The following is a 13526-nucleotide window of genomic DNA, read 5'->3' on the forward strand; positions in this document are numbered from 1 at the left end:
ACCAGTTCCACGAGAGCCCTCTGACGATACGTATGAGCTGTGTCGGGGTAAATCGTACCTATGTTTGGGGGAAGCGGTATATACGTTGCTGTCCTCGCCATAGGAGCTGTATCTCGCAGCTTCGTCTAACCTCGCAGCTTCATCTAGCATTTCTTGTACTTTCTTTGATGTAGGCCGACCGCGAGTATTTTGTTGGACGATCGGTGGTTTCTTGGTTGACGATTTCGGGGTGAAGACCGCTTTTATCTTTGAAAGCATACTCTTTTGCTGAACGGGGGACTGCGCCTCTAAATGTTGCCGCACATTATTGAGCTCTGCTACAATATCAACTTCCTCGTCTACCAGTTTACACGGGAGCAAGTCAAGCTTACGCCAGAATACATCTATGTCGTCGAGTTGTATCATACGCACTGCACAGTTAAGTTAATACGGTGTGAGAAACAGCTAAATCGTACAAAATAACAAAAGGTTCGTGGTTTTGAATATTTTTACCTCTACGTTTGTAGTTTTCCATCCTACAAGCACACGGCAATCCACAGCTAAGCCACATATAGCAACCACATGATGCGTTAAGTTTCCGCAACACCTCCAGCTTCCTCATTAGCTCTTTTGCCAGCAAATCAAGTGCTTCATGGGAAACCTTTCCACGTAGGTTGTCCAACAGCGGGTGTCTGTGGTGGTTCATCGTTTTTTCGATGCTCTCGGTGAAACTTTTTTGTATTTCATCGTAATGAGTTTCAACTATATCAATGACGCATCTTGCTATTCGCACCAATGAACTCCCGCGCGTAACGTATCTTTTTAAATTTGCGTGCTGGCTCTCAACTCTGTTGGTGGTGCGCTGACCAAAGTTGCGACACTTATCGGTCCACGCATAAACGAACATTTCTTTATAGTCTTTGAGCCAGTTTTCGTAGACGTAATCATAGACACCTGCAAAAATAAAATAATGAAATGTAAAAGCGTGTGTAAAATATAATAGATTGGGTGAGTCGTTTGTTGAAGGATCACTTACTTTCTCGGTTAGCAACCACGAGTCGGTTATACATTTTCTCCAAGTTGTACTTGTACATGGGCTCTGAAGTAGATTCGCACACTCTCCGCCAGTACGTCATAAATTTCCCCCAATCTTCTTTATCGAACTCTTTCTTGCAATGTCTAACTATATTTTGTTCGATGTGAAAGTGGCATAGAAGCCTGGTTGCGTTCGGGAATACTTTAGAACACGCGTTAATTAGGGCAAGCTCCCTATCCGTGACTATCACACGCGGCATCATACATTCATGCAAGATTGACTTGATCTGCTCAAGCACCCACACGTAGTTACCCCTTCGTTCTTTACAAATAACGGCATGTGCGATACAAAAAGACTTCCTAGTCGACGTCATACCCCCAACCTGGACAAATGGCATGTTGTAGAGGTTTGTTTTGTAGGTCGCGTCGATCAACATCACGTGCGGGAATGCACGCTACATAGTGATTGAATAAGGATGAACAAAGAAAATTTATGTTACGACATCTGTTTTGGGTTCCTGTCGGGTGTCGTAAATGAATCGGTGGTCATGCAGCAGGCTTTCCAGTGCCTGCATAGGAGTCTTTCCGTCCATTAGTGTCGCTCTAATTTTTTGTACCGCATTTTGCACGTCTTTCTGAACATGCAGGCTGTCGGGGAACTACTTTCTTAGGGTTTGAAATATGATACGTGGCTCCATGTTTTGAGCAGTTAGCTGCTCCACTAGCTTGTATTCGGCTTTAGTAAATCTTCGCACAAAAGCGTGGCCCAACAGACTCGTCCTAGGTTCGTGGTTATGGTTCGCGTTGTCCACTTTTAACTCCCACGTGTCATTCGTCACGTCCCGGATGACAAGTAATGAAAATGGGCAACCGATTTTTTTTGCTACCGGCTTTCCTAACTGTTGCTTTACTACGGTGCTCACCACTACGGTCGCACACAAGCCATACCATCCCAGTAGTACCGACAATATTTTTTGATCGGCGGGTAACAATTACGTAACCATACTCCTTTCTTGTTTCTTGTACCCAATTCTTCAAATCAGTTAGAGACATGAAACGCTAAAAAAAGTTACGTTAATAATAATAATAATAATAATAATAATAATAATAATTATTATTATTAGTATTATTATTATTAGTATTATTATTATTATTATTATTATTATTATTATTATTATTATTATTATAGTATAATTGAAACTCATACTTCAGGGACTAATATGGTCATTATTGAAACTAATTTAACTGAATGGTTTAACCAGGTTAACTTTCATATAAAGATTTCTTCTTTAAACGCTAACTCAGTTAGCATACTTAACTGAACAGTACAGGGACCATTTGTGTCAATTTTTGAAACTTCAGGGACCATTTGTGTCAATTTTGGAAACTTTAGGGACCATTTGTGTCATTTTTCGAAACTTCAGGGGCTATTTTTGTAAAAATTGAAACTTTAGGGACCAAAGTGTAAATATATAAAAAATCAGTCTTCTTTAAAGAACCGGCCCTTGCAAGGATCGAACTCGTAACCTCTCGTTTAGAACCGTAACGCCTTAACCAGTTTATCCTCCTACTAGGAGCTATTAGAATATGAAACTTAATTGCTTATATACACTAGTTAGGATTAATATAATTATTAATTAAATTCAGAAAACAAAAAGGGTTTTAAACCCAATCGAACCGGACAAGGACTGGACTCGAACCCGCGCCTTCCCGCAAACAAAACACGCGCACAAACCAACTAGGCTACCAATTGGGATGTGTTAGAATCTGAATTTTTATTATATTAAATTATTTAGATAAACTTATTTATTGTTATTTTAACCACTTTAATTCATTTTATTTATTCAAAATGATTCCAAGGCCATAATAATTATTTTAAATCAGTGATATTCAAGTTAAATAATTAAATTGAAATATAATTTTTAACAATAATAATAATAATAACAATAATAATAATAATAACAATAATAATAATAATAACAATTATAATTATAATTATAGTATTTTAACAATAATAACAATAATAATAATAATAATAATAATAATAATTATAATTATAATTATAATATTTTTAACAATAATAATAATAATTATAATTATAATATTTTTAACAACAACAACAATAATAATAATAATAATTATAATTATAATTATAATTATAATTATAATATTTTTAACAATAATAATAATAATTATTTTAATGTGATACCTCATTTATTTGAAACGGATAGCCCGGGGTAGATGGTTCATAAAGTGATGTGTTACGGGGCTCATAACCATATCCACCATGTTCTTCGTATCCACCGTAGCCTCCGTATCCACCTTCACCCCCAGATCTATCGTATCCACTGTATTCACCTTCACCCCCGTATCCACTGTAACCACCTTCACCCCATATCTATCGTATCCACTGTATCCACCTTCACCCCCATATCCAGTGTAACCACCTTCACCCCTGTATCCACCTTCACCCCCGTATCCACTGTAACTTCCGTATCCACCTTCACCCCCGTATACCCAGTAACCCGGATACGATTGCTGCGTCGGGTAATACGGTTCATCAACAGGTGCATTCTCAGCACCGTATCCACTTTGTTGCACGTACGGAGATTCATACCCGTATCCGTAATCTGGATACACTTGATGCGTCGGGTAATTTGGTTCATCAACAGGTGGAGTGGGAGTCTTGTTCAAGTCTGGCAACTGTGTTTTTTGATCAACAGGGACTCCAGACATAACCTCCTCCTCCTCATTGGCAGCATTTGCTCCCAATGTGTCGTTAGAATAGCGATTACCGAAATAATTATCGTTCCAAAATGATAACATTTTAACAAGATTGAACAAAAAACAGAAAAAAATGATTTTGGTTTCGGGAGTAAATTCTCTACTGAAGAAGAATATGAAAATGATGTTGCTTGTGCGAAGATGAAAAGAAGGCAGAGCTAAATAGACTTTTAAATTTACTTCAATACGCAGCGTATAGCTCTCTACTCCCCGTATTACTTTATTCACGTGCCTGGACAACATCGTATCGGTGCCAAATCAGTCTGACAATACGCTGCGTATTGACCAATACGCAGCGTATAGAGTTACCTCTATACGCAGCGTATTGACCAATACGCAGCGTATAGAGTTACCTTTATACGCAGCGTATTGATCAATACGCACCCTATGTCAGACTGATTTGACATGGTACCAGGTTTGACTGTCTGGTCGTGTATACTTACCCCTTACATACGCTGCGTATAGACCTCTACGCAGCGTATTGAGGTAACCCTATACGCTGCGTATTGACCAATACACAGCGTATGTAAACCCTAAGTGTGCAGATAGCCTGCATGGTGTGCAAACAGTGAGGGCCATCTGAATACGTTTTATATGTGTAGGCATGACCCAGAGGGCTTAGCCTATCACCAAATTTATCAAATTGTAAAAATATAGCACATTTAATAAGCAAGAAAAGAAGCTTGCAGCAAATATTCTCAACTGTTTGAAGGATTAAGAGACCATTGTTGGGGGGCAAATTGCCTTACAATATGCTACCTTATCCCAACCGGATCTAGCCTACATAGTCAACAAGGTTTGTCAATTTATTCATTCTCCTACTGAGAATCACTACTCGACGCTTAAACGGATCCTACGCTACTTGCAAGGTACGGTTAACAATGGTCTTCTGATGAAACATGCATATGATACAATCCTACATGCTTATACCGATTCAAAGTTCAACAACACTAATTATAAGTCGGACTTCATCCATGCATTTTCTGATGCAATTGGGTAGGTTGCCCGGATGACCGTTGATCTACAGGGGATATGTTGTATACCTTGGCTCCAATTTAGTACCTTGGTCGGCGCGTAAGCCAAAGGCCGTCTCTTGGTCGTCCATAGAGAGTACAAAGGCCTTGGTAGATACCATTGTTGAACACTCTTGGCTCCAAACACTTCTACGTGAGCTTCGGGTTCCCATTAAGAAAGCCCTACATTATTGTGCGACAATCTAGGTGCTACGTATTTATAAGGAAATCCCGTATTTCATGCGCGTACAAAGCAGGTGGAAGTGGATTATCACTTTGTTGGAGAAAAGGTTGCTAGACGTCAACTCTCTGTTCAATTCATTGCTACTGATGATCAGATTTCCTTGCGGATATCTTCACAAAGCTGCTACCTTCACAACGGTTTCTATTCTTACGATCCAAGCTAAGAGTCGCTCCTCGGCCTTAGCTTGCGGGGGAATATTAGACAATATATATTACAAATAGTAGAGGGTCTAGAATGTAAATGTGGAGTTTATATATACATATTGTAATCAATAGTATTTGACACAATAATTATACAATACTGATTAACTGCCAACACACTAGCATCTTGCATTGCAGTAGTGGTTCCAGGGACGTTCCATCGTTTTTAGAGGCCCTAAGCGAATACAAAGTCAGGGCCTTATTATTGGTATAAATGAATTGAAATTGAGATTTGAGACATTAAATAACCATAGCGATGATTTTTTCTAATATCGGCCCTAATTTCGCTTAGTCCGCAATCAATTTCACATTGCTTACTCAAAAGACGCGAACGAGGGTTGATGTGTGTGCGGATTCCTAGTGTAAAATCCTAAATATTGGCAATAGAAACGTTGTTTAAATGGCAAAAAAAAAACAAGTCTAATATATGAAAAGAAATAAAATTGGAGGCCCTTGTTTTTTGGTGGCCCTAGGCTTTAGCCTAGGTTGATAAGCCTTACGGGCCGGCCCTGAGTGGTTCCCTCTGCTCTCAATGTTGGCCACGTGGTTGCTTTAAGATAGAGGGGTCAACTTTGACCCATATTGATTTGGGTTGTTTTTCCAATATCAAATGGATCAATTTAAAGAAGTATAGCTAAAACCTAAAGAAAAGGATTCAGAACCAGACATATGGTTTTAAAGGTGTCAACTAGTTATGCATACATGATACAATCACAACTTCTGATATTGTTTCTATTCACAAGTTTATTTTATTATTAATACATTAATCATTTTGTAGGTCCCTTTTCGCGGAGGATTACGAACCTAAACCTTGTTATACTAACCCACTAGCAAGTGCGGAATCCAAGCTAGTAGGCAAACCGGGATGAAGCAAGTAGAGAAACAAACACACAAGAGTTCACCGATTAACACCTCTGTATTAATACGTATGAAGGTTCCGGTTACAAGCACAATGTTTACAATCAGTTTGCAAACTCTCAAAGTGTATATGTGTGTGTTTTCAGCAGAGTATCCTCTCTATCTCTCGGATGTGCTCTCTCTTGGTGTCTCACTGAAATACAACACACTGCATGGGTATATATACCCATACACAGCAGGTCTTGGTCGAAGGATCCGATAGATGGTCCGAAGGATCATCTATCGATGACAACATGTTCGAATGATCAGCAATGACCTCGAAGGATAATCCTTCGAGGTCCAACAATTCGAAGCATATCTTTCGATTACCTCGAAGGATCGACAGTATCCTTCGAGGCTATCCTTCGATTCAGACTAGCATATTACAAACAGATTGACCAAGTCAAACTAGGAGGATAGTTGACTTGGTCAACTTACAGACTAACTTTGGACATCGTTTATATACAGACCGAATACAGACAAAGTACAGACACAAGTGCACCAACAAACTCCCCCTTGGCTGTAGCTTTGTCTTTATCTTCTATAGTTGTAGACTCGTCTCGAACTTCGACGGTCTTTGGTCTTCGAGTTACCAAAACTCTGATGTCCTTACAAGTCTTCAATGTCGGAGGATCTTCAAAGTCTTCACGTCTTGAAAGCAGAGAGTGTATCAACAAACTACCCGTATCATGTAGGGAGTGTGTTGACAAACTCCCCCTTAACATAAGCTCCCCCTTGAGTTATGCTCGTGAAATACTTTAACTTTATGAAGTGAGATCCTTGTGGTGTTGATGATTGTCAGCGGCTACTCGATCATCTTCATCTCTTGAGCGCCTTCTCGTCGTGTCTTCATTCCAAAGCTTGTCATCGACCATGTTCTCCTAGCCTTTAGAATCTGCACATGCAAGAAATCTAAACGCGTAATGAGAACAACTGCTTGGAATATAGTATAAACAAATGACACACGAATGACCATGTCATAATCAAACACTGTCCGACAGTTTGAAAGTTGAATAAATTTGTCAATTTTAAGTCTTTAACTTTCAAGCATGCAAATTTCGACCGTTTATGAAGATTTAGTCAATTCGGTTTTCGTTCAGGTTTCAGGTAACGAAGACTCGAGCTCCAACATCGTACGATCGAAAATAAAGTAGAAAGAAAATCTTTTTGGCTTTTATAAATTTTATATTAAAACACGCCTAAAATCTTTTTGGTATTTTTGAAATTAAAAGACAACAAGTTAAAATCCTTTGAGTGTTATCAAACGACATCACCGCTAATGTCGTGCTGATATGCACCAAACGACGAAACTGTTTAAAAGAAACAATAAAAGTTAAGCAGTAAATAAATATATACAGACATTCTTTTTGCGAGTTTCGAGGGTAAGAGAATCATATCAGTGTACGGTCATGCCAAAACACTCTTGTTGTTCAGTTAGTTAATATTAAGATAAGCATCCTATAACAATTATCGGTATTGTTGTCCACTTAAGCTCAACTTATCAGATGTACTCATGGCGAGGGGATACGTTAAGGTATGATTTATACTTATCGACCGGTGTTCATCCACATCACGACACATTCCCGTATCAAGGTATGCACGAGAGTTCATCTTACCGGTGAGTATACCGATTATCATCTGTTTGACCGTATAAATTGTGAGATACTCACTTATTTTGATTTGAAAACAAGCCCTATGTGATATAATCACTTATTGATGAGGAACTTGATTTTCATATGCATGAGGGCACAGGTGCAAGTCCGTGAACAGGTCAGTACTTCCGTACAGCAGAGAGACGAACTTGACACCCGGATAAATGTGATATTTTATCACTTATTTGATTTGGACATGTGATTGTTTATCACTTATTGAGGTCGAATGCAGTATGTAATATGTACACGTATGTATAGTATCATGGAAGATCTAGACTTGCGTCCCCGTTATTTTTCGGTAAAAGATACAACCATGATACCCAGATGATAAGCAGCATAAAGACCGAATATCTCAGAACCTCGGCAATCTATCAAACGAAATTTCGGTACTAAGACCATATGCCAATGAATGGTTCCCACCTGGTCTTCAGTCGATTAAGATTTATATCACCCTGCACACTTTAAAATGATTGTGAGCCTACCGATACATCTTATATAGAGCTGCTTATCGTTTTTCATTTAAGGTTAAAAGAGGTTTGGATAGACCACTGATGTACTATCATTTTCTCTTTTGCTCGCCAGGAAACTCATTTTTGTTTTTCAATTGTTTTTGTGTTTTTGAAATTTTTCGATGTTTTTGGATTTTCAGATTTTTGGATTTACTCCCCCTAAAATTCAATAAACTAAGATAAATTAAAAAAAAACACACAAAGATATTTACAAAAATGATTTTCCGATGTTGGTTTACTCTTGCTTGACCTTAATGCCATTTACCAATAATAAGAAGTCAAATCTAGATTTGTCAAAAGCTTTGGTAAATAAGTCGGCACGTTGGTCATCGGTGTGGACCTTAACAACATCGATTAGCCTTTTCTCAAAGCAATCACGTATGAAGTGATATTTGATTTCGATGTGTTTGGTCTTTGAATGCTGCACAGGATTTTTAGTGATATCTAAAGCAGCAGAATTATCAACGTATATAGGAGTAGTTAGGAATTCAAAACCGTAGTCCCGCAATTGTTGTTGGATCCAAAGAACTTGGGAGCAACAACTTGAGGCAGCAATGTATTCAGCTTCGCATGTTGATGTAGCTACACACGTCTGCTTCTTGCACTGCCATGTGACTAGGCGATTTCCTAAAAACTGACATCCAGCCGTTGTGGATTTGCCGTCGATTTTACATCCGCCAAAATCAGAATTACTGAATGCGACTAAGTCAAAGTTATTATCCCTAGGATACCACAGACCGGTGTCGGGGTACGCCTTCAAATAACGAAAAATCCTTTTGACAGCTGCAAGATGTGAGGCCTTCGGGTTAACTTGATATCTGGCAAGAAGGCACGTTGGGTACATTATATCTGGCCTTGATGCTGTGAGGTACATAAGGGATCCGATCGTTGCGCGATAGTATGAAGGGCTAACAGGTTCACCCTTCAAGTCAGGAGTTATTCCGTGATTAGTTGGCAGTGGGGTACCAATGGGCGTTGCATCGGACATCTGGAATCGGCTCAAGATGTCACCAACATATTTAGTCTGATGGATGAATATCCCAGACTCCGTTTGTTGCACTTGTAGGCCCAAGAAGAAATTCATTTCCCCCATAGCACTCATCTCGAATTTATCCTGCATAATGCGCTCGAAATTCCTACACAAAACATCATTAGTAGAACCAAAAATAATATCATCAACATATACCTGTACCAGAAGAAGATCTCCAACTTGTTCTTTGATGAAGAGAGTACAATCGATAAGACCTCTTCGAAAACCGTTCTCCAGCAAATATGTAGATAAGGTTGCATACCAAGCTCGTGGCGCTTGATGAAGACCATAGAGAGCTTTGTTGAGCAACCAAACCCGATCTGGATGGACAGGATCTTCAAAACCTGGAGGCTGTTCGACATATACCTCTTCTTCAACCACACCATGTAGAAATGCACTTTTGACGTCCATCTGGTAAACCTTGAATCCTTTGAATGAGGCATAAGCCAGAAAGATCCGAATAGCTTCCAGACGTGCAACTGGTGCATAGACTTCGTTGTAGTCGATCCCTTCTATCTGACGAAAACCTTGAACGACTAAACGAGCTTTGTTTCGAATAACCACTCCACGGTCGTCTTTCTTGCATTTGAAGACCCATCGAGTGCCAATCTTCTTGTAATTCTCAGGCTTTTCAACAAGCTTCCAAACACCAAGCTTGTGAAATTGCTGTAATTCTTCCTGCATGGCTTCAACCCAAGCACTATCTTTCAATGCTTCTTTCCACGACTTTGGTTCTTCTTGTGACACGTAACACGCGAAGGACCAGTCATTTTGTTGACCAGATTCTCTTATAGCTGAATACAAACCAGCATTCCGGTTGTTTCTCAGCTGATTACGCGTCTGCACACCGCGACGGACATCTCCTATTATGTTCTGCTGGGGATGGGTATCATGAATCCTCATTTCAGGATTATCTGGCACACGTGCATTGATACCCAAGTTGGTAAGATTAAGATCAACAACCAACTCCACACCAGGAATGTGTGTAGAGGTGGATGCATTCCCTTCAGCAGTGTCTACATTCTGCGTATGAGGTGTATCTACAGAAGCACCTTGAACAGGAGCAGCTGGAGCTGAAGATCCTTCGGCTGCATCATGATATTCATCATCTTCAGAAGAGTCATTATAATCAGCAGCATCTTCATAAACCTCATTTTGAACCATATTGTTGACTGACGAAGAAGCTTGAGGGTCAACAACAATAGGTCTAACCAATGGTGAGACAGCAGCGTTGTCACTTTCCAACAACATTCGAGCCGCTGCTGATTCTTCGTCAAAGGTTGGCAGATTGAAGGAGTCAAATAGCCCATCATAATCGAACATCCACGGATCACCCGGAGCCCTAACAGGACTCGTGTACCTTTGAACCCTAACTTCGCTCCATAGCTCAATCTTCTTGGTAGCTAGATTCCAAACACGAAAATTCGGGGTAGCATATCCAAGGAAGAAACCCTCGATAGCTCTTGCACCAAACTTTCCATCCGGCTCAATCATAGTACAAGGAGCACCAAACGGTTCAAGGTAAGAAAGATCCGGTTTCCTTCTCTGAAGGAGTTCGAAGCAAGTTTTGCCATGTCTCTTAACTGTAAGAACTCTGTTCAATGTGTAGCAAGCAGCCGATACAGCCTCTCCCCAGAATTGAATAGGGAGTTCCGACTCTACTAACATTGTTCTTGCAGTTTCAATAATCGTACGATTCTTCCTCTCAGCGACACCATTTTGTTGTGGAGTATACCGAGAACTGTACTCATGAAGAATGCCTTTAGAAGTACAAAACTCATCCATAACTTGATTCTTGAATTCAGTTCCATTGTCGCTTCGGATCCTTTTCACTTTCAACGTATAGAGATTCTCCAACATTGTAAGAAGATCCTTGAGGATGCCAGGAGTTTCACTCTTGTGTGCCATAAAAGATACCCAAGAAAATCTAGAGTAGTCATCAGTAACTACTAAACAATAGGCATCACCAAACGTTGTCTTGTGCTTCATAGGTCCAAAAAGGTCCATATGAAGACGTTCGAGAGGCATGCTGACAGTGTTGATTTTTTTCAAAGGGTGAGACTTCTTCGTTTGCTTCCCTTTTTGGCACGAGACACAGATATCTTGCAAATGAAAACTTCTTACAGGCACACCATTCACAAGATTATTTTTCACCAAATGGTTCATTTTTCTCAAGTGAATGTGTCCCATTCTTCTGTGCCAAGATATAGACTCCTTTTCTGTGGCTTTTGAGACAAAGCAAGTGACTTGTGCAGATGTAGTAATCGCTTGGCTCATGTCGAGAATATAAAGATCGTTAACTCTCGGAGCCGATAAGAGAATCCATTCTTGTGGAATTTTGAATCCAGGTTTCAGCACATAGCAGCCAGCGTCATCAAAAATCACTGAGAACTTTTTATCGCAGATTTGCGACACACTTAGAAGATTGTGATCAATTTGCTTCACATAATTGATCTTATCAAAGCACACGATACCATTGGAGATACTTCCTTCTCCAGTGATGTACCCACCTTTATCACCCGCAAAAGCAACATACCCTCCTCTAATATTTCTCACGTCGTACAGGAGCCGTAAGTCGCCAGTCATGTGCCTGGATGCCCCACTATCAACAATCCAATGACTATTAATAGTTCCTCCTAGAACATCCTGCACATGTCATAAAAACATCAGTTGAGAATGGGGACCCAAGCCTTAGTGGTCTTGGGTCGTCCCTTAGCATCACGAAACGTGAGCTCGATCTCTTGATGATTTTCAAGAACAACTGCTCCCCCTGAATTGTCACCCGACTTAGGTAACCAAGTTTGATTTGGCCTGCCAGATTTATTTTTATAAACAGTTTTTGAAGTTTCTGGTTTTACAGGTTGTGATACACTTGGTTTCCTTTTAACTGTTTGAACTTCAGGTTTTAAAGCCTTTTCAACAGTTTTTATGTTCTTACGTCGTTGTTTAGTTTCTTGTTCTTTCATTGTTCGTTTATCATGTTTAGGTGAAACTGGTCGACGTTGAGGGTGAACTGTTTCAGGTGGAGCTTTTTCAACCAATTTCTTCTTTGGAGCATTTGGGCAGTTTCTGATAATGTGCCCAATTTCTCCACATTTGAAACAAGTTCTCCTTTCAACAGACTTAGGAGAACTTGATCGACTACCAGATGTTGAACTTGTAGAACCTGAGGTACTTGCTCTTTCATCACACCCGTTTGTGTGTTGGGTGTAATTGTTATCACTGTTACGTTTTAAAATCTTGACTTGTTGTACAAAATCATTGTTTGATTTGTTTTCAAAAGTCTCAATTTTATCTGTACCTTTTGATGCTACAAATTTAACATCTTTTCCTTTCTTCATGTAACGAGCTCCTTTTGATTCAACCTTAGCCTTTGGCTTTGGAGCTCGTTGTTGTTTACCCTTAGAAGCAGTCGGTTGTTGAGTGGTTGGAGATTTTTGATTACCAAACTGTTTCCTAATCTCAGCCTTAGGAATTGGATCACATTGTGTTACCACAATTCCCGGAAGTGTTTTTCCCAAAAATTTGTTTGTATTGTCTTCAAAGACTTTGTCAATCAAAGATTTATTTACATTTTTAATTGGAAAAAACATGATCTGAGTAGATTTTATTATCTCCAACCAAGGTGTACAACACATTACTGCTTTTAACAGTAGACACACCTGTCTTATCAACTTCGACAGGATCAATCACTTGCTTCTTAGCAGATGGAACCTCAGGAGTATCAGGATCACAAAGGATGTGATTCTCTCGTGGAATATCTACTCCTTTCATCTTACTAAGTGATTTATCCTGATCACTTACAGCCACTTCTGATTCATCATCCGATGTCTCATAGTCCTCGATAATTGGAGGACTTTGCTTCATGGATGGTGAAGCTTCTTGTTCCTTAGGGGCTGTGTTTGAAGAATTGTCCGGTTTGAACCCAAGGCCAGTAGCAAACTCCTCAACATCAAGAGGCACACTGGGTTCATATCGAGGCATTTCTTCCTCATCAGGCATCTTGGTATAGTTGTTCATCAAGGGGGGCGGACATTTGTTATACCCTATGCCTTTCTGATTTCCCTTTAGTTGTTGAACATCGATGATGTGATCAAGCACAAATTGGGAGTTAGAATAACTATCCAATTTCTGTTTGATCGCGTCATGTTCGCATTGGGCAATGGCTAATTGCTTTTTAGTT

Source organism: Helianthus annuus, chromosome 11 (assembly GCF_002127325.2).
Source record: "Helianthus annuus cultivar XRQ/B chromosome 11, HanXRQr2.0-SUNRISE, whole genome shotgun sequence".
NCBI classification, from domain to species: Eukaryota; Viridiplantae; Streptophyta; class Magnoliopsida; order Asterales; family Asteraceae; genus Helianthus; species Helianthus annuus.